We start from the raw sequence: 26,561 nt of genomic DNA, 5'->3' as shown, positions 1-26,561 counted from the left end.
GCAGGCTGGGCTGGTCAGTTCTCAGACCATCGTAGCAATGGTAGCAGCTCTATGTAAACATGCCTAAGGCAAGCTCTTCAGCTAAATGAGAAAATGGAAGACTGAGTTGCCACTACTTAGGCAGGCCCCTTTTTGGCATGTCTCAGAATTATGGTTCCATTAGGATTAAAAAAAATTGTAAACAGGTCTTCAAACATAATGCTCAAATACCTCATTTACCTCATTCACCACTTTGCTACCAATAATGAAGTCAAAGCCGATGCTGTAAAGTAATTTAACAGCACTTTAAAATCTAGGATGCAGAGGTATTTTACAACCCACAATACTTCTTGCTACATGAACGTATTAGCAGTGTTTACGTACCAGAGCTAACTGCAACTCTCACAGAAATGTATGTAGCAGCTGTGAGCGTGCAACTACCTTGTACTCCCAGAAGACTTGGGAAACTATTTATGGAAAGTTGGGTTGGTTTTTTGTTTGGTTTTTTTTGTGTGTGTTTGTGGTTTTTTTTCCAAAAAGAGGTGCTCTGTCTTTTCTTTAAAAAGGACCATCTGAAAGCATCTGAATCCGAAGGAACCATCAAGTAAGTTTATGCACGGTTGTCCACTGATGACATGTTCACAGTGACTGAAAGCATGAGCCTGTCACAGAGAATCACTTATCAAATAGAAGACTACAAACGTGGGGTGATTCTTGGTTATTTTTACCCCGAAGAAGAACAAAGCACTCATGCCAAATATCATGATGTTTGCTGGACTGAGAGAGTTGTACCTCTAGAAACAGAAAAGGGAGAAGGAAGTGGTTATTGCTGAGTTGATTGGAACAGCTTCCTAAATCCCACACGTGGGAGGGTATTTCCCATGTCTGCAAGACTTGGATGCAATGCTTTCCAGAACGAACATGTAACAGGGAGTTTTCGATCACTCTTTCCAGCAAAGTCAGCACCTGGGTATTCCAACAAAATGCCAAATCTGCTTTTGCAGTACAGTTAGTTACACCCTTGGATCTCTTGGGAAGCAAGTGTAATGGAAATACACCAGCCCTATGACTGGAAAACACAGTTTTTCAAAAATCTCTTATACAACTAAGAAATAGTCATGGCTTTTGTTTAGTCCTCCAGGGATTATTTCTCCAATGTTTAACATGGCAGTCCATAACTTCTGAGCTCATCATCTGACGGATGATGTGCTTGGAGACCAGCTAACCTGAAAGCTTTGGATAGCATTTGGGCATTTTTCATCACATGTTATCCGATGGACACCACTGCATCGCAAAATCCTTTATATTCCTTTTTCTGCAGATGTTTCCAAAGGATTCAACTTTCTGAAGCCATAAAGAAGCACTGCAGAATACCAGTGTTTGAGGGGCCGTCTGTTGCATTACATACATATCCAGGACACAAAAGCCAATAAATTTGTTACTTATGACTATGCTTATGACTATCCACATTATATTCCTGCAAGTAAATGCCCTACTAGTACAACTTCACTGCAATAATTTCAGATCAGAACTATGATATTTAATTTTTATTTTAGCAAGGTGATGATTGAACTGTGTCCCCACAAACCTCTGCAGAAATTAAAAAAAAAAACCCTCAGACCAACAAGTATTGTGAGGATGAAAATTATAGCAATCCTAAACAACTGTGTAGCCTAGATGGGATATTAATCCTTAGTATATGGGATTCTCTGTGATCTATGGACACAGGGCTATTGTCCTTTGAAAAATTGCAGTTTGGAGAAGGGAGGTAGACACTGCTAAGTCCTATGTTAAAATAACCATCTAAAACTTTGCCAAAGGTGTTGTAAGTTAACATTTTCAAAACTGTTTTCAATAAGGGGGTGAGCCTGCTGTACAGAGGATTTCTAGAAGTCTTGTAAGAAATGTATCTTACTGCAATACACAGGATACTTCAAGCTGCAAAACAGCTAGTCTGCCATAGATGAAAAACTTAGAAGCAGCTGGGAGGAAAGATGAAGAGCTCTCCTGAGGGTGAAAGAGATGGTTAAAGATGGCTTTTCCCACTGTCAGTCTAAAAAGTGTACTAAATCTAAAGCAGACTTGTTCCAAATAACTCCCATACAGACCAAGAGAGAGCAAAAGCTATGCATTTAGGTGTCAGTAATCAAAAAGATAGCAAAATGTAACTTTAGACCAGTATACCTCCTGTTATTTCACCAGCTGTTTTAAGAGAACACCTTTTATTACTCATGCTTTTTACGAGGGTCTTTTTTTGTTTGCAGCCTTGTCAAAAGCATGTTTTCTTTTAAGATGCTGAAGGCTGTTTTTTAAATGGCTGCTACTAAATTGTCTAAGGCAGAACAGAATATAGCTTGCTTCTGTCAGGGAGTGGTGAGCAGCTTTAAAAGGGTCATATTTCTCTTAATGCAGCTGGACAGGCTTTCTTTCAGCTGGAGCAGACTTTAAAAAATGTTTGTTGCTATATCATCTCATTTTATACACAGAGATTGCTTTTCAGAAAATATAAACCAGTAAGCACTATAGAAGGAAAATTCTAAAACTCTGGGGTATAAAAGCATTTAATGTCAATACTGGATATTTACAAGGTTTCATCTTTGCATCCTCAAAAGCTTCTAGAAGAAGCAGAAGGACACAGGCTGTAGTCCCATGAACTCTTCTAGTCCAAAAAATGTTTTATCAAGGGAAGAGGTATGATACAGATTGCAGAGGTGGACACATCTAGTAAAGGCTGTGGAGTGTTTCCAAGCAATGTTATCGACACGTTGCATAGTGAGATCTCAAGATCTGAGGAAAACAGCTAGTGAAAGAGTTCATCAGGATCTCCCACACCAGCTGGGTTATAAGTGTTATCCTTTGGCCAAATTTTCCTCTCAGATGGGAAGCAATGGGGCTGTTACTCAGCAGGCCCCATCCGTGTTGTGCAGCTCCATAAATGCACCTCATTGCACATATGGAATTCAACAGCAAACTTATTTTCTTGTCCTTGATCTGTGCACTACATGGGACAACACACAGCTTCTAAAAGACGCGTAGGGTTTTCTCCCCCACACGCCCCCGGCTCCAGCTGGAGGCCAGTCCCTAGCAGCAGACCCCAGGGGTTGATAGTGGGACCAATACTTTTAAACATCTTCCTTAATGGCCTGGATGAGGAGGCACAGTGCACCCTCAGATGATCCAAAATTGAGAGGCGTGGTTGATAAGCCAGAAGGTCATGCTGCCATCCAGAGGGACCTCAACAGGCTGGAGAAACAGGCTGACAGGAACCTCATGAAGTTCAACAGGGGAAGTTCAGAGTCCTGCACCTGAAAAGGCATAATCCCATGCACCAGTACAACCTGGAGAAGGGAAGACTCAGTTCTTATCCATATGTAGGGATCTTATCCATATGTATAAATACCCGATAGGAGGGACTAAAGAAGTCAGAGCACTTCTCAGTGATGCCCACTGGAAGGATGAGAAGCAACAGGCACAAACTGAAATACAGGAAATTCCAATTAAACATAAGAAAAAGCTTTTTTACCATGACAGTGGACAGACACTGGAGCAGGTTGCCCACAGGAGTTGTGAAGCCTCCATCCTTGGAGATATTCAAAACCTGACTAGACACAGCCCTTGGCAACCTGCTCGAGGTGACCCTGCTCTAGGCAGGGGCTGGACTGCGGTGCCTTCGCACCTCAGTGGTTCTGCGGTGATAATGGTCAGCCTGGCCGCAGGCAGCCAGATGCACCAGGCTCGCTCTCAGGGCATTTTCTATCTAAGGCACTTGTGGACATGGGCCTTTTTAAAGCATTCCTGTGACAGATGCTAGCCCATGGCTGAAACCGAGGTTAGCCCCAGAACAGCAAGGAAACCTCAAGTAGGTCTTTGCTACACCTATTTTTGCTTATCTTAATTCTACCTTCAGGATGAGTCAGAGCTGGATTTTTGCTGAATTTTAGATGAGGATGTCTCTGAGGACCGAAAGAAAATTCTGAACACTTCATGATTTTATTCTGTCGGCCAGCAGAGGGAGGAAAGAGAGAGAAAATGGAAAGAGTCAATCGATTCTCCGAGGCTGAATAGCAATTCTCTTTCATATTGGCACCAGGACTTCACAGCCCCAGGGCCAAACTTGCTCTGTCAGAGCTATTGTAATGGATAAAACTACATGAGATTTAGTTATTCTTTCAGATACTGTAACCACACTGAGCATCCTGCTATGTGGCTAATATCAAGGACTGAATCCAGCTGTGATCTGTCCTGACAGCTGACATATCACTGTTGACAACTGAACTCAGCACAGGTTTCCATACACCTAGAACTGAATTTGATGCACAGAAGTCCATGTCTTGTGTAAACTTTTCTCCCCTAGCAAGGCTGTTAAGTGATCAAATGACACCCCTCCAGCCATTCACAAGGATGTTCTCCAATAAAGAGTGAGAAGACGGCAGCCTCAGGTGTTTATTTCCAGCAGCTACCCCTGAACTGCACCCTGGACTGAAAGGGGACAGGGGAGAAGATAAGCCCCCCACCCACCCCAACCTACGTATTGCTTTCAACGTTTCATTGCTGAGGGAATGAGTACTGTTCTTTTCCCTTCTGGTACCCTATCGCTAGGCAAAGCAAGGACTTGCTAAGTGTTTTGCTCTCATGTAATACTGAAACAAGTTAACCTCACAAAAGCTAAGGTTGCAGGACCTGCCCCAGCTTAATGCCACCACTTCTAACAGAGCTGCATTTACATGCTGCTTTGTTATATAGCAGCAGATTATAAATGATGAATTTAATGTTGAAGGTTACTGACAGAAAAATATAGGAAAAGAAGTTATAGTTTGACCTAAAATTAGATCATCCTTGTCTGTGTCCAATTTCAAATACAGTTATTCACTTCACTCTGGCCTAAGTAAACCCCAAGGTGAGCAGGATCCAGGTTGCACTGCTGCAGCAATGCTGTTCTGTCATTAAACTGTATGAGCTGCACCAGACATCTTCATTAGTCCCTCTTCTTCTCCAGAACTCCACGTTGGTGGTTTTAATAGTGTTCTGCTCTCAAAATAGTATTTCCAGGAGTGCATAAATGGTGTTGAGTCCCAAGTGCAATTTTCAGAGCTGAATGTATGGCACGTAAAAGCCAGTCAATCAGCCCTTGGTGACACAGATTCTTCTGCATATAATTGCCTCATAATGGCCCTTTGGAAAAATTCTGATCAGGCTTGAGGCTGGCTCTTGATTGAGATGTCTGTGAAATGTCTGTCTCAGATTTGTAACACACTCAGTTACTCTACATAACCTATTCTAGAGTGTGAAAAATGTACACCCTTTGGAAGACTTTCAATAAAAAACAATGGGAAAGAAAAACGTGATGGAGATTCTCACTCCATGTTTTGTTATTTTAATGTGTCAAATTCCTCCCAGCTGAATTTGACAGCAAATGAAGAAAAATGTTGTGTACAGTTGAAAACTGCAATACAATGAAGGCTGGAGCATATTCTTCTCAAAAATTACTACAAACCTTAAATGAACAGAGACATGTCCACGTGGTGGCAGCAGAGGAAGAAAGTGAGAAAACATCCACAGGAAGCCTGAAGGTAAATATTAGTGACCTGAGCAGGAGCATTCGTTAATAAAGTATACACTGAATTGCATGCATCTTCAAAATTAGGCCTGTGACCCAAAGCACTGAGCATCTGTGACTACCCAAATCCAGCCGGAAGACTGAAGCCTACACACCATTGCAATGACGAGCATGTTGTGACCTGGCATTATTTAGGAGTAAAGCTGCTCTAAAGAGGGAAAGCAGATGTCTAAGCTTACAGCGTGCCATGCCATCTACCATAAAGACACATTTTCCTTCCTGTGCCTCAGATTCTTTCAACACCCAGCAGCACCTAGAAGCAAGGAGCAGATTTCATCAGCTGGAAACAGAGGAGCAAGAGCAGGTAGAGGGCAGCAAGAACTGGCACGGGTTCCCTCTGTACCCCAGAGGTACCAGCACATTGCGGTGTGCAGCCTGCCATCAACGTTAGCAATGAGGCATCCACGCATAAGGAGCCTGTCAGTGTTGCTTGTAACACTGGGAAGTTCCCAGCTTTAAGGAAACCTGCAGCTCACTCACCTTTCATCAAGCAGGATGGAAGAGCTGAGGAAAACAAAAAAGTGCAGGGACCTGCTTGGACTCCCAGCCTTGTGTGGGAACCACTGGACAAGGGTGGTCCATGTTGAACCCAGACTGTACAGCATCCTTCACGCAACAAGCTGGCCTGACAGCTATTCCCCAGCTCTTTGCCATGTGCATGCACACACTCCTCTTCTCTCTTGCAAGAAAACTGTTTCAGCTGTCACAGGTCAGGAATAAAGAAAAATGAGCTTAATAAAAACAGAGGCAGACAAGAAAAACCCTCAAGCAACTAAATCATGCTTTTCTACTTGGAGAAATATTTGTCATAATTGAGGTTTTTGCATCTTTTAAAAAGTCAGCTCTGCTTTGCCTCTTGACAGCCAGGTGGGAGCACCCTTTCCTCTGCCCCACTACTCTGAAAAGCTCCAATAGCTGAACAAGGTACCCAGCAGTCCCTGGACTCCTAACTGGTGCAGAACCATGTCGCTATTTCCAGCCAGGGCACCTGTGAGCAGATCTCCCAGGGAGCTACAAGGGAGGGGTAGGCTACAGCATATGTTTTTGCTAAATTTAGTGCTTCTACTTTGATGGAAAAAATGTACTGAATTCCAGATGAGCTAGAAAAGGGAGTGGTAGAGTAAGGTGCTCCTCTGGCTTTTCACAGGAATTGTATTTCCTGAGAAACTGCTAGGAGACAAGAGGGACAATTGCTAAGGAATTAAACTTGAATTGCCCCCATTGAAGTGTTTTCATTTCCTGATCAGAAAGTTAGAATAGCTCCCTCCCAACTGGTTTCATTACCAGATATCCCAAGCAGTGCTGTGCTCGCAGCAGTGTTAGCTCCTTTTCTGACTAGTGCAGTGCCAACAGTAGACCAACAACAAAGGAAAGGCCCTGGCACCAGTTTCCTGAGCACTTCCAGCTCCTAAGAAAGCGGTGTCTGTTGGTGGTACCTTCATGTATGATGGGTAATATGTCCTGGGACACAGGACAGCAGAAATATAGTTCTCTGTAAGGATTGGGGCTGAGTGAGGACATTAGCATTTAGGGTAGCTCTGTATCATGAAAATATGATGAAACCCAGTTTGAACACAATCTGCAGTTGCCATTAACTCGGATTCCTCTCCATGGTCAGGGCAAGAAAGGGAGGAAATAGCAGTGTTTAGGGACCCAGGGACACCTATCATCAACTGTCTTCACTGGCGACCAGCTGCAAGCCATCAGGACCTAGTTCTACTCTCCAACTTACTGCTAGGACTGAAGAGCTCTCACTCCCAAATAAAACTTCTGTGCCCTCCCCTTCTGCAACCTGTTCTCTTGCTTGCAAGTCTAAACATGGAGACTGTCATAATTTTAGGGCATGGTGTGCCCCTGCTGTCATGCCTACACATACGAGCCCCCATTCTCTGCCTACGGCACACATTCCTCGCGTCTCTTCTTTCGGATTATTCATTGTACCTTGTGGTGTCCGAGGTCTCCTGTCCCCCTCTAAGTACTAAATCTCATATACAAATGCAAGTTAAATATAGTTTAGGGTTCATGCTGGAAAAATTTATCTGAAACCAGTGGAAAGCAGCACATCACTTGCTAGGAGCCTGCCATTACTATTTGCCATAGCGAGCAGACACCTACCCACAACACGCTAATTTCCAGAAGGAAATTGAAAGTGCTTAAATCTAGCACAGCTGCGCCTTGCTGGTCAGAGGCAGCAGCAATGTCCCATCTAAACTGCCATAGACCACGCCTCCCTGGTACATCAGTGGGGGTGATATAGGGTAATAGCATTTCTATGAGGTGTCTCAGACAAGGGAGAGAAAGGACCTGGGGCTTCAGACCATGCTTTGGAACCACATGGGAGAAGGACAAGGCTGGACAGAGCTTAGTACAGGAGAAGCCAGTTAACCACCATATCACTAAGTGCTGCCAGTTGAACAGAAGAGACACCAGTTCCTCCCAGCTCTGCTGAAGCCCCAGCGGATTTCCACCTTATATAACCACCTTTTTCAATAGACTGGATAGAAGTTCGTATTTACTAAGGCAGAGACCACTAGTCTCTCAAAAATCACACACTGAAGCTATTTATGCTACCCTTGATATGCATGAATTTCAGGACCTGTTAGCCAGCAATAGATCTTTGCTTTTTTTTTTTTTTACAGAAATAACACATTTAATAGATCCATTCAGAACTAGCAGCCAAGCAACTGTGAGTTCTTCTTGAGAAGGCATGCCCAGCTAATTTCAAAATGAATTGCTCTGCAAAGGAAGGATAGCACTTCCCAGATCACAGATATGGTTTACTGGCTCAAGTCTCACATAAAATAGTCTCCTGGTGAAGAGCTAAACAGTTTTAAAAGGTGTCAGAGAAACCATTAGGTGATAAAAATTCACAGAGCAATTTTGCCAGAGAAAAAGCATAAATAAAAAGTGCTTCATTTCTCTCCCAGCCTTTCTTGCAAGTCAGTTGCATTCAAAGAGAAGTGCCACCGCTAGAGTTGAGCTAAAGGCAATTAAAAAGCATTGGCTGTCTTGTGCCAAACTTTCAGCTTGTACTCATGTACTTTAATCAGAAAAGCAGCAATTACTTAAAAGGTGCCACGGAACAAAGGGAGAGCAGAGCATACAGCAAGCAGAAAAATATCCTGTATGTATCTTGAGAAGAAAAATAGCAACTGATCCTTATTTGTGTGTGGGTGCATTCATTCTGTATTGAAAGAAAACACACACACAAAGAACTCACTATTGCAAGGAAAGAGATGCTAAAACACAGCTTCCAGCCAGTTCAGGCTATTTTGCTTCGAGGATATACTGATCTGCTCTTTAGTTTATAAGTTTTAGTTATGTCAAATGTTACAGATTCTTCTTGGAGGCCTTTCAGCCCATAAACAAATATGACAGGCTACTTAGAACACTGAAAGGAAGAAATCTGAGCCCCAACATTAAGCATGAGCTTTTCTGGGAAAAGAGTAATCAAAATTTTTTTGTTTGTATTTTTTTTCTTAAAAAAGCAAACAAAACATCTCACCACTCATCTTAAACCAGCACTTGCTAAATTTAAAAAAAGAAAAAATTTCTTGTACAATCAGCAGCTTGTGGTTTCTTCCTAAACTACTTTCAAGCAAAGAGAAAAAAAAAAGCCATGAAGTGACAACAGTGAACCAGGATCACATCTCCATTGCAATTAAGCAGAACATGCCTCTTTGATGGGACAATCAGCTTCATGCAGTAACTGCTAATGGAAGGACATTTCTAGAAGCATCAGGATGTGCTGTGTTCCCGGCTACTTGAGAAATTTTAATGAGAAGCCTATTTGGGTTTTCATAGTCCCATTTCCTGTGCCATAAAAAACTCACACACAGCATTCAAGCACATCTGGCTAGTGCCAGGCAGGAGTCCTCCTTCTCCCTCCAGACCTTAGTACACAAATCCCAGAGCCCATGAAACAAGAAAGCCAGGTTAGCTTGAACCGCAGCTTGGGCTGATGGGGGAGTTGGTGGTCAGGAGAACTTCCTACTGATTTTGAATTCCTATGTTGACAATATAGTCAAATTGTATAGAAGATTTATAACTGGTGTGGTATACACTTGTCCTCTTTAAGCAGAAAAACATCAGTGCTGTGGGATTTATACATGAGGTATTACTGAAGGGTGGAATCAGCAATGAGCTTTGCAGTGGGGTAAAGCTGCTGTCCTGGAGAGCAGAGCTATTCCCCCAAAAAGCAATGCTATGTAGATTAATCTATGATCTGCTTTTCTTTCAAGCAAGTCTGGAACTAGAGGCAAGAGCTCATTAGGGTTCACGCTTTTGGGAATAACTTGTCATGCTCTAATTATGCAACTCTACTTTCCCCCACCATCTATGCCTCCTTCAGTACCTCAGTGCCTCTTCCTCCAAAAGGTGCAAGTAATTCTTGGTTCTGCTGTTCCCTTTCCCCCAGTGAGTACATTTATAATATAAGAGCCAGACTTGCTCGTAAAAAGGTACAGAGGGAAAACTTCTCTGTACAAAGTGCTGCACCTCACCCTGGACTGGGGCTCTCTCTTCTCTTACCAAATGTCTCTGCACCAAACAAATGGTCCAAAGGAGACTGTGCAGCGCAGCAGATCTTGAGGGATGAAATAAACAGCATACACCCTACATATTCATTTAAATTCTAGCTCTGCACTTGAAGCCCAAATTATTTTATGTGGTGACTCTTTCCTTACCAGGTCAGTAGTTATGCCTCTTGGGACCTGACTGCCTGTTTCTAGGTCAATAAATTAAAAAACATTCAGATGAATATTAATTGCTTCTCTTCAGCTTTACCAGAAACTCTCCAACACTCTTCTCCCCGTGGAATTTAAGGTATAAAATTCCCTGTGGCAGGCCAGGGGTTTCTGTTGTCACCATAAGCACACCCCAGAGCTGGTTTCATCCTGCAGCTCTGCCAATCTCCTGAGGCATGAGCAGGAACCATGCTTGGGATGAGACTGTCACTTCATTGGGCAGCAGGTCCTCTTTCCAGACATAAGAAGTGGTTACTGGCATGTCAGGAGTCCTGGGAACAGGTTTCCTTCTCCCTGACTCCCTGCCACCAAGAGCAAGCATGGTGACCTGTCCTACCCCCATGTCTTTGCAGGTTTCAGTGAGTTACTCACCTAACGCCACGCACATTTTCATGATAGGAAGCTGCCCTGGTCTGTGATATAGCACTGAATTACAAACCCTAAGCTGCTTTATTTGCACAGCTGAAGACACACTGGGGAAATCACATCTCTGAGCCAAAACTCACAACACATTTGCTGTCACGATGGCAGAGCAGTTTTTTAAAGTTAGTTATAACACAAGTCAATCATCAGCAACAGCAGCCTGACAAAATACTGCAATTTACAGCTCCACTAGTTCAGGGGAACTATTATTTTTGTAAAGATTGACTGATGTTTTCTGAATTGTGCTAGAATATGAGGATTACTTTCCAAAAGCAGCATGGGACGGGCATAGGAGAAAGAAAGGTTTCTTTTAAGAAACAGAGAGACTAGTATTTGGTAAGTCGAAAGATCATGTGTGTAACCTTTCATTTATTAAACTATTGTACCTGAATGACCTGGTGTAAGGGTAGGCTGTAGTTCTTCAGCCATTTTGGTTGCCAGGTTCACTTAGCTAGACAACAGCCATGAAGGTGTCTCATCACACAAACATTCCTGTGTTTATTTCCGTGTTTAAGTGGACTGCTATATACAGCACAGAGGCGGAAAACAGCCTGCTATCCTCTGTTTAAAGAAGAGATCCATATGTCGTGCACAATAGTGCTAAAACCAGAGAAGATGGATGGAGGCAGAGGTTTCCTGGCTTGTAATTCACTGATACATGCTGATAGGGCTGGGGCATTAAAATCCTTCCAGGCCACACCTGGAATACTGTGTTCAGTTTTGGTCCCTGCTATACAAAAAAAGACGTGGACAGGCTGGAGAGGGCCCACAGAAGGGCAACAAAGATGATCAAAGGACTGGGAAGCCTGCCATATGAGGAAAGGCTAAAAGAACTGGGTTTGTTCAGCCTTGAGAAAAGAAGGCTTAGGTGACACCTTATCACCACGTTCCACTATTTAAAGGGTGGCTACAAAGAAGATGTAGGGTCCCTTTTTACAAGGAGTCACATGGAGAAGACAAGGGGCAACAGGTACAAGTTACTCCTGGGGAGATTCTGATTGCACACAAGAGGAAAATTTTTCACAATGAGAACAATCAGCCATTGGAATAATCTCCCCAGAGAAACAATGGATTCCCCAACACTGGACATTTTTAAGATTCGGCTGGACAAGGTGCTGGACCATCTTGTCTGGAGTGTACTTTTGCCAAGAAAAGTTGGACCAGATGATCCTTGAGGTCCTTTCCAACCTGGTGTTCTATGATTCCTTCTTCACAAATACACTTCACTTCCAAGTCTAGTTTTTAACTACTGGCTCATAAGAAGCTTTAGATAAGTCAGACACCACTTTTCCCTCCCCCAAGAAATTATATTTAAACCCTTCCCTTTCAAACAAACAAACAATCAAAAAAACCAAACCCCAAACTTCTGGCAACTGAAATCATGTCAGTATGGCCTAATATGAGAGACAAAGGTAAGAGCTTGGCATAGATAAACCTCTGTGAAACCTGAATGATAGTTACAATGGATGAGCCATCACACCAAATTCCAGATCACTTCCTTTTCAGCAAAGTAACACTGCAGCTAGAGCAGTCCATCTTAGCTATCCATGCTGCTGCAGCAGCTACTTCCCTCTGGTAAATCAGGTTATCTAAGATGAACAGGGTGTACTGATTTTATTTTGACAGATGAGTACCAGCTGTGTAAAGGACTTGACACTCAACATGCACCTAAACACGGAAGGATAGTGTTTTCTAGGCACCTTTCAGGAACTGAATTTATATCGGCACTCTAGCACCACAAGCTTTGCTGCAGTAGGAAGGGGATTTCTGAAACTAAGTGCTCAAGTTTGAGCTTCCAAAGAGGATAGGTTTGCAAGAAGGTGACCTGAATGACGAACACTTACCCAGTACACAGCACAAGCTCTTTGTTGAGGAAAAATACACAAAAACCTGAAAAAGCTCCCATTCATGTTAATCTAACTTTTGGTTTGTGACTGATGAAATCCAGCATCTGTAGGCAGAACCCTGGTGTAGAATCTTGGTGACTCTGGATGGCACTTGTCACTTCCCCAGCTTGCAATACCAACCAGCTTTTAATGCCTGTCAATCACACAGATCAACGGCCACCTAGAGTCTCTGTGAAAGAAGGAAAAGAGGGAGAGAAGGAGAAAGCGATGAGTTATCACCTGTCAGCAGTGTCAAAAGTATTCACATCCAGGAAGCCAGGGGAAGGCACAGCTTTGAGTCCTGGCTATGTGCAGCGCAGCATTCCCACGCCATTGGCTACATACCATGCAAAAAGCTGCCCCTGCGGCTCTCCCACAGATGTTGGTCTCTTCAATTTTGTCCCCAGTAGTTCGCACAGTCCTTGTGGGAGAGGAGGAGAGATGCTTGTTAGAGCCTGCCAGCCAGTTCTTCCTCTGTGAAATGCAACAGAGTCAGGGAGGCTGCAGAGGTAGGAGTCACAACCCTGTAAGTGCTCCCGGTAGCCACTCAACACACTTTAGGGGGCAGACCCCAGCCTGGGCATTACTTTTCTTTGCATGTATGTTATCCAATATTACACAAAACAGTATTTCATATGCTTTAGGAGAAGGAGTCTCTCTCCAGACAGTTGTATGAAGCCACCTTGGCTTTTGCAGTCAGTGGAGCTTAGAGCGGGGCCCTCTGAAGCTGGCAGGGGGAACCAAGCCCATCAGCCAGGAGCAGTAATAGGGTGGCAGTCACCAGTGGGAAGTGTGCATGATATATTAAGTCCTATAATCCTCATACCCCTCCCTTGTCTCTCAGAGGAGTCACCAAAAGACCAGAAGGGTTGGGGCAAGCTCCTAAGAGAGAGCAAAGCCAGCACACCACCAGGGGACAAAAGCCTCTTTCAGGGCACAGATAAGCACTCACAAACCTTCTGGCAGCATCTCCAAATCAGTCATCATCACACCAGCTTTACCACATTAACCTCCAGCCAGCTAGTAGTATGCTTCCTTGTTGCTATCTGTGCTAGACTTTGGCTAAGGGCCGGTCAGATGGGACACAGACAAGCTCTGCACCAGCTGCACTGAGGCACACGTACCCCACGTCTCCTGGCAGAGAGGTCCATGGCTATTTTGAATGAGGAGGTGGTACAGCCCTCTTTGATTTGAAGATGAGGGGGAGAATTTACTCCTCCTCAGCCACTAAGCTGTCCCAAGGAGCCAGGCACCAAGAAGTATCTGACCATGCTACTGGGCAGTGGGCATGACACAGGCCAGAGGTCCCAGGCATTGAAACACCATGAGAGTGATCTCATCTCCCTTGAGTTTGTTCCACTTCACTTAGCCTCCGCCTTGGCTTTGCCTTTCCAGATGTGGCAGCTTTCCACCAGAAGAGGCAGCCTGGCTGCTACCTGGAAAGCATTTCACACACTGCAGGCAACTTTGGGGGGAAAGGAGGAGGTCTCTTCATGCTGCCCTCAGTCTGAGCTGTCACTGTGCTTGATAGGTCATAGGTGCTCTTTCATGTCAGAGTAACCTGTACTGACTGCCAGCTCACACCTCCCCATCCCGCTGTTAGGCATCTTGCGGCAGTCCTTCCTTCCTCTCTGCTGCCTGGTGGGGAAGTTGTTGCCACAGAACCACCTGCGTTGGAAAGCAAATTCCCATCGACATCAGGTACAGCTTCCCTGCTCTTACTTCTGTCAGCCCCCTGCTTTTCTTGCCTCTCAACTCACTGCTTCATTTCCCCCTCCTCCCAAATATCCCATAACCAGACTAAAAAACAGAGGAGACAGCACTTTAATAATGTGTATGTTCTCTTGCTGTGCTCACTGGATGCCTGAGAGTGCTGTTTTAATGAGTCATATCTAGCTCTCTCCTCATACCACTGTCTGGGGCCATGGCACAGTCAAACTGAACATCTTTTGAAGGCTATTTCTAAGAAGATGAGAGGAGACCCTCCGAAGAGGCATGGATCCAGAGGGTTGAGGGAAGGCACTTTCCTCAGGCCAGTTTGCCCCAGGACCTCATTCCTTGAGTGCAGAAGCCTCCCATCCTCAGTGCATGTAGTTAGGCAGTTCTTGGAAAGACTGTGGCATGTTCTTTGTGGATACTATTAACAGGACATGGTGAGATCCATGTGCTTATATAGCCTCCTTATTCACATGCTCTGTTCTTATGCACCGGCTCTATTTAGATCACATTTTCCTATGGCGTAACATTTGTCTTCAGTTCTTCCCCTTTCATTCCAGCAAGTCCTACCCCAAGTTGCGCATAATAAACTGGAAGGAGCAACTTTGCTTACCGTTATCCAAGCTTTGCACTTTATTGCATAAAATCTAAATTGTATACTGCAGCAAAATACTCCTCTAACAAGAATATTCTGTGGTTTAGACAAAGGGTACAGGCAACTTAAAAGCTTTTTCTTTAAATTTCAGCTGCTGCTATCTCAGGCATTACTTTGCAACCAGCACAGAGGTGCATATCATATTAGTGCTGTGCATACCAATCTTTATGGAGAAAAAAAAAAAAAAGAACAGCTCCCTTGGGATATGCATGCTTATTTTTGGCTCATTAACTTTAATGGTCACAGTACATCTGTGACAGGTTGGGAAGACAGGTAAAATAGGTGATCTTTGCTATTCTATAGATCATGTCTAACCTACACTTAATACCTTAAAGTCACAGGCAAGTCTGCTTGGAGGAGCCTGATTCAAAGCCTGTTGACAACAGCAGAAACATTCGTAGCCCTCTTGCTGTATTTTAACCAAATAGGAAGCAAGCCTCCCCAAAGGCTCACTGTTCATTTTACTCTTCGCATCCCTTAGTGTGTAAGAGACACAAATGCCCTCCCACCCGCCTCCCCACACACATACTAAACACTGTGCCCCATGTCTTACCATAGTCATTAACCCCAGCACAGCTGAATATAATGGGCTCCAAACAGTACCTGGGTCAATGGGAATCTGCAGCTCCAGGAGTGCCAGGTCATTTCTGAAAGGAAACCCACCAAAGCCACAGTGTGTGTGCACAGCTTTCACAAGCGTGGGGCTGTCATGCTTCACATATGGCAACAAGTAGTTCTTCCCCGGAACTGTTCTGTCTGAGCACTGGGCAAGGAAGAAGGAAAACAAATACATTTTTCAGTCTAAAAAAAATCCCATGGTTCAGACAACAGGAAGAGTCCAAAGTTCACTTGTAACATTTGCTGCCAAGCAACACTTATGCTTCAAGACTTAAAACCTTACAGCACAGGGACACTTTAGGGAATCCCAGTTGAGGTTATCAGTGCTTTTTGTGCTGTGCTGACAGAGGACTTTGACTTGTACCTCCAAAGGGTTGCTGCTGCTACAGTTAGTTAACACAGAAAGTCAAGAGGCAGGTCAGTCACTCGCTTCTCAGGAACCAGACCCCAGTATGGATGTAGCTTACATTGAAGTTACAGATCTGGGCTCTATAACTAGTTCAACGAAACATCTGAGACCTATGCCACCATCATGGGTGTCTATATACAACACAGATGAAGGTTCAACAGAAGCATGCCGTACCTCAGTCTAATTGAGGCCAGTAAGTACATAATGGGGGGCGAGAGACATAATACAGGCATCGGCAGTTTTGGGGGCAGAGGACAAGCTCTCCCAGGACTGCATGCATACAGAAATTACCAGGTATACATCAAAGCCCATATCCATCTCTACTGCCACCATTGCTAGCAGCACAGAAAGCTATACAGGAAGGTTTAGGCTGCTGGAGGGCAGCTCTGGATGTATGTAGACATGCAGGAAAGAGTAAGCCCATCTGTAGTTGCCAGAACTGACAAGACGGCTTAGAAATTGTCCTGTCTGGAGGCCAAGAAGCCCTCAATGCTCTGGAGTGAGAGGACATTGCCCACCTGAAGTTGCAGTGTGCAGCTGTCAGGATGCATTTTCATCAATTAGAAAGCCTCCACGGAACCATTGACCCTCATACTGCAGGCTGGCCAGCCAAGCCCAGGACACCAGGTTTGATTGGCCACTTCCATCCATCCTGGGCTTCCCACATGGGTCTGCCAGCGATTCTGTACTTGTTGCAGGCTCCAGCACAAAGAATGGATCCACCACTAGAAATCCGCATTTCTCTGGAATTATTTCCTCACTGTTAGTGAAGATATTTTGGTTTTGGTGGGGTTTTTTTGGTTGGTGTTATTTTGGGGATTTGTTGTTGTTTTTTTTTTAAAGAAAATTGATCACAGCTGGGTGAACCAACATGCTCCAACACCAAACAAGCACCAAACTCATTCTGGACATCCATGTCCACCAAAGGTTCCACTGGTGGGATTGAAGCATCTGTGTTGGAGAGAGTTGGGAACACTTTGCTCTAATTTTCCTTTCAAAAGAACAGAGTTGTTCATACATGGTATACGAAAAAAAATGAAGACCTCAATTAATACCAGTTGGGAAGGGCTTCAACCTTGATGTCCCAGATGTGTACAGGCTGGCAACATGTCCTGGGTAAGCAGCTCTCCACAGATTTTTTACAAAGTCACATTCTGCAGGTGAGAAGCAATTCCTGATCCATTTTTTTTTTAGTGAAAATTGATATTTATGAAGTGTTTCCATTATAGTAAGCCTCCATTTTCTAAAATTAGTTCACTAAAACGTTCCAAATGATCTCCAGTAACAGCAAATTAAACAGTGCATAAATAACCTGTATCCCACTACCAGAAGCTTTCATTGATCACAAGAGGTGTTAGCATGAGAAAGGAAAGAAACAAAACTAGAAGTATTTACTTTCCTCAGAAACTGGTAATACAGAGGATGAGTCTAGGGGGAAAAAAAGAAGATTTAGCAGAAAATAAGTCCATTAATAAGCTTGTCACTGGTAGAGCTGGTTTGGAGAAACCTACTGAGATTAAGGACTGAGGTACAACACGTCTCCTGTGTTCCCTCTTTTGGTGGCACTCTGGATCACGCCATGGGAACTAGCCTTTTTATACTAGGCTCCATCTATCCCCTCTGTGTGTCCCAGGAAAAGGCACAACCCTCTAGTAAGAGCAGCCAAACTCTCGAGCAAAAGTTAGCACAGATGGATTAAACTGTTTGGCATTCTGCTTCCTGTTTATAGTGTCAGGTTCCAGACAGCGGTTATTAATTAATCAAAGGTCAGTTACATGCTGAGGCCAATCATTCCTCCCAATAAGCATCTGTTTTAAAGAAAAACAAACCAACCCAAGAATTGGTTCAAATAAACAGTCATTCCTTAGGGACGTTTTCTGCATTTTGGCTTGGTGACAGCAAGAACTGCAGAGATACAAGCACTACCACCTAGTGCGAAGTGCCTGGGGTGGGCACTGAATTAACTTGCTGCAGTTTTGGATACATCAGAGCATGGGAAGAATATCTTGAAGTGATCTCAGACAATAGCTTTAGGGGAAGCACATTCAGCAAATAAACATTACGAATGTCCCTGCCTGTAATCTTCAATACTGTTTTAACAACAGGGTTGTTTTGTGGCAGAGGCAGGGAAAGACCCAGAGCCTTACTTACATTGGCTGCTGCCTTCCAGCTCATTTTTTTTTGTTGGCTGCTGATACAACTCTTCAAAAGCAGGATTTTGAAGCCTCTGTATCCCACAGATTCATCAGTTTTGAAATGCAAGGTCAGGAAGCTGCTGCTAGAGAACATGCTAAAAGGCATTTTCTGGCCACAAAAGCTTGCTGGTGAGGGGTGGGAAGAAGAAAATAATGCAGCTGTAGCCATTGCCAAATAGTTTGAGCCACAGATCCTGTATTTATTCCAGGGACAGATTTTTTTAATCCAAACTTTTTGATACGCAAAGGTATTAGTGGATGGCAGGATTTCTCTGAGGTTTTTCAGGAGGTACATTTCTAGTGGCCTATGCAATACCATTCCCTACCCAGGCTACAGAATTAAAGCCTAGTGCAATGGTCAAATTGTTCTCGTGCTCTACGTGAGTGCATGCCATATTTTAGTGAGACTGCTTCAATAACCAGTTCTCTAAATGTCTATGTACATGGGAGGAGAAAGGGGAGGGATGGTAGGAGAATGAGGAAGGAATGAAGCCAGTCCAGTGAACATTTCTGTACCCAAAGATCCTCATGTCTGTATGGCACAAGGCAGCTTTGGTACTCAGAGCAGCATCTGCTCAAGCTATTTCAGACACAGAGTGAGACAAGTACCAAGATACAAAGGGTTAAGGAAAAAAGGTTTTAAAAGGATTGATAGACGTAGCCTCTCAGATACAGCCATGATGCTGGAAGTTGAGAGCTGCTGAGTCCAGGCCACTTCTACTGAAGAAGCCCTGGGTGACAATAGATGTTCTCAACAGCTCTCAGGAAGCCTGCTGCCACTTGGCCCTGCCACACAAGCACTAATGAGTGTTGCCCTCCTCCCTGTCTCCCACACCCCATGACTGAAGGGAACGTGGCCATCTTCATTCAATAAAAGGGATCATAAAAGGAAGGTAATAAATGAACATGTAGTTCAACATACCCAGAAACATTGAAAAGAGATGTGGTCCATCATAAACACTCAGGTGATCCCAAATGCAATCCCTTGCATCCTCCATTACAAAAACCTTTAAGTACAGCCTTCAGCTTATTTTCTGAAGTAGAATAAATTGTCCAATTGCAGTTCAGCATGTCAGGGTAAATGCGGGGGTAACTGGGAGATGTTATTTCAGCAGCTCCAACTGGAATTAGATCAAAGCCTGGGCACTCTTAAAAGAAAAAGATAAAACAATCATATCACAAAGAAAAAACTTTTTCTGCATGAATTTCCTTAAGCAGGCCTATTAGTACTGGAGAAAGAAGAGATCTTTGTGCTGGGTTTTAAGTTCTGTCGGTTGAAGTGAACGTTTGCATGTCTTCAAAGCACAAGTTCTACATGCCATTTGCACAGAGAACTGTTCAACCAGGAAAAGGGCTATAGACTTGGGAAACTACCTGAACTCTGAAAAGTGATCTAGAGGCCAGACACTGAGACCCTACATACAGGATCACTTGGAGTAACCTTTCCTAATGGGCCAAATTCAAACTTAAAAATTCATTAGCCACTCCTAAAGTGCTTACATAGATATTTCTTTCACCTTGCGTTTATAGTTGCCAAAAAGCTGATCAAAACGCAGAATGCCGTGTTGTAGGCATGCTAATGTTTTAATTACATGTTTTTGTGGAATTGTCTGCATTGTTTTCAAGAGTTCCATAATTAAAACTGGCTGATTAGTGGGGTGAAAGGAGAGCAGGGCTGACAGCATACTTCCTGGGGTGATGTGCTCATTCACACAGCAGTGCAGAGCACAGGTCAGACAGGAGAAAGGGGGACAGGGGAAGGAGATTAGATGTGGCTCAAATCACAAGAAATGTAAAATGGTTTGCTTCAAGAAAACAGAAGAGTCAGACTGGACACGTGTATCCAGCTCCAAGTTTCTTTGAACTGAGGCATCAAAATACTAATTTGCTTAATGGTGCCAGGGCAATGCTATACACAGAGAAAACTGTTGCCCATGTCACAACCTGTAGTCTGGCCTGGGAAGCAAGAAAGCAAGGGAGGTTTCTTCTGGTCTATAAGCTTAGAGCCCGATTAATTGCATAGCTCTCTGGGAATGTGGCAGAGGTGAGGTTTCGGGGGAGCAGTGGTAACAGCAGCAACCAACAGCGGATTGCATACTAGGTGAAGAAGCAGAAAAGAGATTATAGAAGTAATAACAGACAGACCAATGGGACAGGGGATTCTGGTTTTGTAGAGCAGAATGGAAAAAGGCATATAGAGAGCAACAGTTAGTTATCTCCTTTTTACAGGTTTACAGTAGGGACCACAGGAGTTAGACCACTACTTATGCATTTAATCATTAGCACTCAAGACCACTAATAGATCTCCTTGATGGCCATTGCTCTTCAGAACAGATAGATATGAGACTGTTTAATACATCACTCAACATCTTCAGAAAACATCTAAACAGTATGGAAGCTTTTTTTGTTCTTAAATAACACTCTTTTTGTTTTAATACAACAGCCATACTTTAGGCTCTACTTCTCCACCCCCGCCCCAAAATCTTAATAGACTTACCAGATAATATATCCTGAGCAGAGTAAAGCATTTCATGGCTGCCTCAGCATTGGAAGTGAAGGTCACTGTCACCACTGGACCTCGAGATTTTATCGGATAGAGGGAAGCATCACCACAGAAGTTGCCTACAAAATAGACCAGGAGGGGACGCAAGCCTTCCACTTTCCCCTTTTTCTCTCGAGGGCTGCAAGGCTAAGCCTTGCAAAATGCAGTGTCAGAAAAGATTTCCCTCTCTAAAAGACTCTTAATGATGGTGTTCAGCTTTGAATTCATGCATTGGACTATAAATATGTCCAGAAGATAGTTTGCTGTACTTGCAACCAGAATAGCAACTATCTGTCTATTCTTGAAACATAAAAATAGTTAGCAGTGACCATTATAACAAGTACAAATCACTAGTGGCAAGTGCCCACTGCCCGGACTACGCTGATCAGAAGAAATCCCTGCTCTGACAGGCAGGCCCCCCCACCCTGGATCTTTTTGCAAGACACTATGCAGCACCCACAAGACTGTAGCACATCCATATTCCCTGGGGAATAAGTCACTGAGAGTAACTGAGACCAGACACTGAAGAGCCTCATATCCATGAGCACCCGAACAGTTTAAATTTCCAGTCTATGCTTTCTCCTCCCAATACAAGACATACTTGCACAGCTTTGTTTCCCCAGCAATAGCCTACCTAAGCAAGCCAATAGCTCCTTAGTCAGGGTGGGTAGCTACCTCCCCCCAGCATAGCAGGGCAGTAGGAAAAGCTTCCCTTCCCTTGGCCCCATCGCTTTGACCCGCTGCCTTTGGCACACAGCTCCAGACACACACAGCAAGTTGTCATGCTGCAAGTTCAAGCCTGGGAAAGAGCAACCCAGAGAGACTCATGTGGTTCTGAGGCACAGCCATGCCATGATTAGGAGCTCAAATCCAATACATTTCATTGCAACAGGATTTCTAGGAAATGAAACATACCAAGATAGCTGAAGTAGCTCCAAGTATTATCAGAAATCCCTCCTGGAGTATGGAAGTGTGCCATGTAAAACTCCCTGTCTGTCTGTAGAAGAAACTTAGTTCAGCTCCTCTGTTTCTCTCACCCCAGCATTAAGGTGAGCTCTCTCACCTATTAACTCTTTGGTTAGTCCAAATCCTTCATACGCCATCAGTTGGCCATGAAAATTAGACAGATTTCTTTCAGTCCAGAAGTCCAGGACTTCAAGCCGAATAATGGATTTTAATGGGGCTACAATTCTCCAGTGGAAGCTTCAGCACAAAGCAAAGAACAAAGTCACAATGCCAGCATATTTTACAATTGGCTCTTATTTCCTAGGGATAGCTATCAAAATGTGAGCAAAGGCAAAAGTGATTGTAATGCCCATTAAAAAGAGAAAAGAAAAAAATCAAAGATGGGATACTGGTCCAAATCTATTTTGGTCATATTATTCATTACTTCTGAAGTTAAGCTTTCAAACAGTTTAGAAGTCTATGCTATTGCCATGTGAATAGAAAGTTATCTCTTACCCTAACTAAGCATGATAAGGGAGGAAGAAAAGGAAACAGATAAAAGTGCCAAAAGATTTTTAGTGACATAGTTTAGCATTGCCATCGTTAACCCCTCAGTTACACCATCTTCAGGCCTCTGACATGCTTTATGACGAGAGCTTTGCCCAGAGGTGTCAGGTACCCCCCAGCTTTCCTAATTCTCTGTGAGGAACTTGCCCGGTTTTCTAACATGCACCAAAATACCTATGGATTAATTAAAAACCACATCACAGATATTTGCATATTTTCACGTGGGAGTCACAAAAGCCAGAACAACTCAGATTCTCACCCGGTGGCATTCGCGTATCTCATGGGGTATGCCAGTGGCTGGATCGTTCCTTCCCGATCTGGAAGGATGACATCTGTGCATCAGGACAACTCTGAGGTCATCTCCTTGGGATTTTTGGGGGGCATTGCCGCATTTTTGTCTTGGAACAAATAAGAGTGTAGAGCATTAAATTCAGCTTTAATATTAAGTTTTAAGTGGACTTTCACCTCGGACTAGGGCAATTCCTATGTGACAACACCCCCATGGAAAATATGGATCATCTGAGGAGCAGAACCTTGAAATAGTAATTTTAAAAGTTTGTCTGGAAAAAGATGTGTTCAATTAGAGGACAGATCAATTAGAAAAACTACTACATTCCTATTTTACGAGGCCAGATCTTGTTCATCATAATCCAGCAAAACTCAAACTCACTTTAACCTTGCTTCAAGCTTCAGCATTTTGCTTATCAGTCAGTTTTATCCAAGCTAGAGTTTCAGAGAGCTCTGATTTTTCATATGTTTGGAGAACATATGTCTGTAAAGTCTCCGGAAAGCCCATAAAGGCATCTTGAAAGTGAGTACATTCTTGAAGCTTAGGTCAAGCAGGTCAGTTCATCTGTAGAGAGAAGTGGTTGTACTGCTTGACTGTACCTCGGACCCTGAACATCAAGTATTCAATGCTGAAAGCAGCAGGGGCAATGGAGCAGAGCACCGTCTTCACCACAGGTCTGGGCCCCTGGAGAACCACAGAAGACTGCATGGTACCGCATAGCACAGCTGGAAGCAAGTCCCAGCACACCACCACCACTGTAAATACGCCAGAAACGTAGACAACAGAAACGTAGGCAAAAGTCATACAAGTTACTCTATGGAAAGGCAGAAAAGCGAGGAACAATTCACGTTTGAGAGGTGTTCAATAACAGTAACATGGCTGCTAGGCAGTCACCCCCTGATGAGGCTGCAGGCAGCACCTCCAGTCCCTGTCCTGCAAGAAGTGCTCTACTGCTGCCCGGCAAGGATTTGTTCAGTTCGCTGCCCACACTCTACCTACAAGGTACTTTCAGTTTTTAAGCGCACTAAATTTTTTTCAGGTTACTTGCTGGGTCTGAATTCTCCAACCTCTTTCTCCCCTGTCATACCATCATCCTAAAGTTCTAGCTCATGTTGACATGAAAGCCCAAGAAAACCTACATTTTAGGTTCCTCAGTAAAAGTAATTTTTTTAAAGACAGGCACCCACTGACTTCTGTTGCTCACCGGCTCTAGAGAAGGAGAAAAGAAAAAAAAAAAAAAGAAAACAGGCTGTTTCAATATGTTGGCATATAAATAGACATAGGAATCTAGTTTAATATACCCAACCTTGAAAAACTGCCAGCCATAACAAATGCTATTACACAGCAGCAAGTCTGTGTGCTGGAGGACGCTCCAGGGAGCTATCTATTAGACTCCTATTCAGGGAAAAGTTTGACTGATGGCCCCATTTCTGATAGTATTTTCCTCTGTCCTGCATATAAATAGTTATGATAGTTAAACTGTTATTCTCAGCTGTAATAGACATACTTGTAGAATTTTTTTGTGTGCTTTTATAAATAAGTTCTTGGAGGAAGATAGCTGTGGCGTGCTCTAAGAGCTCCTTAGCGCATCCTCTATCTCTCTCCTCTCCTGGCCTTTCACTCCCAACTCAGGGTTAACTGATGTGCTAGACTTCAGATTTGGTGGGTGCTTTTTTTTCTTTTCTTAATGAAAAAAATACTCCTAGCATGTTCTATACCCTAAAGGTCTTCATCTGGAAGCATTACCACTGTATTTGGAAACAAAAGGGTGTTCTTGTTCAAGTGTCAGGAAAAAACAACTTATTTCCCTTATATGAGAGCTATGATAACCATGCACATAACCCTCAACTACACCCAGATAGAAGTCAAATAGAGCCTCTTCCTTAGAGCATTAGCCATCACCACTGGTGTGATTACTCAGGATGAAGGTCTACACAGAACACCTATTATCCAAAAACTTTCTCCAGAGGCATCACTTAATTTTGAAAATATTTAGAGAACACATACACTAGAATTCACCCACAGGACTCCTAAAGGCTGATGGTGGATTTCTCCATTACACTTTGCCTACCAGGATGTCAGAAGGGGTGCTGGGAGAAAGAACACCTTCACAAGTCAGAGATTCTTCAGCACACCCAATAAAACCTCTGCAAGATCTAGCCTTCATGAGTTTTCCCCTCACGCCTTTCCTATTGCTTCTCCCCTCCCGTTTCATATTTTGTGCTAACAAGTTCCAATTACTTCCCTTTGATGTGCCTACTCATTACCTTGCAGAAATTAGTGACTAAGCATTCTTAGTCACCTTTCTGTGCCCTTCATTGAAGTCTATAAAGCCACTGCATTTTGCCTCCACTATCTTTTCCAGCCTGTTGAATCTGTTTAGTCTCTCCCTGCAGAGCCAGACCAACCCCTGGACAGCTGTCATGCTCCTCTCTACTTCTAGATCCTTTTCAGAATGACTGTGTGCAGGAGGAGGAATAATTAAATCAACCCCCCCAGTATTAAAAAATTTGGTTCCTTGGGTTTGTACAGTAAGGCGTGTTTTATTCTTTACACCTTGTTTTGTATTTTTTATGGCTATGACTGCGCCAGTGACTCCACAATCTTTCAGTGATCGTACCTAAATTAAAGCCCAGCATTTGTGTACGTAAAGGCATGATGGTCCTCCCTTCTGTTGCAAGACTTCAGTACAGTGAAGGTAGAGATTTATTTTCTTTATATATAAAAATGTTTTTATATATGCAGCTTTTACAGCAGACAAGAAAGTTGGCGTTTGACTTGCCATTGCAAACAGATGTAGGAGTGTGGTACTGCCCTGCATTTTCTCTCTTCCCCCTTTTTCCCTGCTCTCTGTACAGAGCGTTTAAAACAGGAAGGAAAAAGCATTTCATCCGTGCATTTTGAAATGGCCCAACTCACTGAAGTAACCTTGAAGTACTCCTGCTCCCTGCCACACTGCACTTCAACTAGATTTTACTTAGCTGCACAGTGTGAGTACAGGAGCAAACCATACATGTAGGCATGCAGGCCTCCAGAAATCAAAACTTTCCAGTAAAGATTGTTAAAGATCTAACTCTCATTTTACTTTAGCTTTCTTTTAATTCTGTGGATTGTGGTCATCTAGACTAATGTCTCAGTGACCGTACTGCACCTCAGCAGAGTCAGGGTGAGGAAGACCATAGCTCTCTGCACAGGAGAGAATATATTTTCTGGGATAAAGAGCCACACTCCTGTTTCCCAGGTGCTAATGCTTCAGTGTCATCCATTCCGCCTCCAAGAGACAAATAATATGTACCGTCATTGCATCTCACTTTAATGTCTCAGAGGGTACGGAGGAAGGGAGATAGACTTTGAATAAGAAGCTGCCAATACAGGAGGTCACAAGTCACTTATACAGGCAAGTATCCATAAGGTTTGCCCAAATACCGCAGCTTATTTCCTAGTGTATGAAGAGGGCTGTTCTACTGGGTCAATGCAGCACACTGACACAGGGATTAAGGTCTTCAGCCAAGTTTACAGCCTGGGCTCTGAAGCTTAACCTAAGGTTGTCACACATCAGAGCCATGCAGCTGGGGCTGGAAGCCCTTTCTGAAGCTGGCCCAAGTGAAAGTAAGAAATTTCTAGGACTGCATGTCCTCAGCTGGATCTTTTCTTGTTACCTGGCACTTTTCTTCTTTGCTGGCTCTCTTCATAAATGTCAGGAAACTCCTCTTGGCAGTTCAGTGATGATGTTATTGACAGATGCTTTACTATAATCTTTGCCATGCCCTTCAGAGACGGTCAGAGTATCTAAGAGCGCTCTGTGCTTCTCACGTATCCTGATGAGGAAGGAGCAGAGCTAAACCCCCAGGGCACTTCTAACTCCACTTCTGACACACATTCTGTGGATAAATGTGCACTTCAGTGATAAAAGCATTAAGAAAAGACAGTAAGAGCTTTCTACAAAACCTGCCGGTTCTGCCCATGATTGAAGAT

At 43.6% G+C, this 26,561-nt stretch overlaps 1 long non-coding RNA gene across 1 annotated transcript; it reads right to left on the bottom strand.

Moving 5' to 3' along the window:
* Positions 1 to 7,661: 7,661 nt before the first annotated feature.
* LOC135315211 (uncharacterized) lies at positions 7,662 to 17,743 on the bottom strand. The gene is made up of 4 exons (XR_010374668.1): positions 17,560 to 17,743; positions 15,625 to 15,784; positions 12,996 to 13,124; positions 7,662 to 12,840 (listed from the first exon to the last, which is right to left on the bottom strand). It is a non-coding gene; the product is annotated as an uncharacterized LOC135315211 (long non-coding RNA).
* Positions 17,744 to 26,561: the final 8,818 nt, after the last annotated feature.

Source organism: Phalacrocorax carbo, chromosome 1, assembly GCF_963921805.1.
Source record: "Phalacrocorax carbo chromosome 1, bPhaCar2.1, whole genome shotgun sequence".
Lineage (NCBI taxonomy): Eukaryota > Metazoa > Chordata > Aves > Suliformes > Phalacrocoracidae > Phalacrocorax > Phalacrocorax carbo.
Note: the sequence above shows the minus strand (reverse complement) of the source record. Positions and strands in the feature narration are given on the sequence as shown.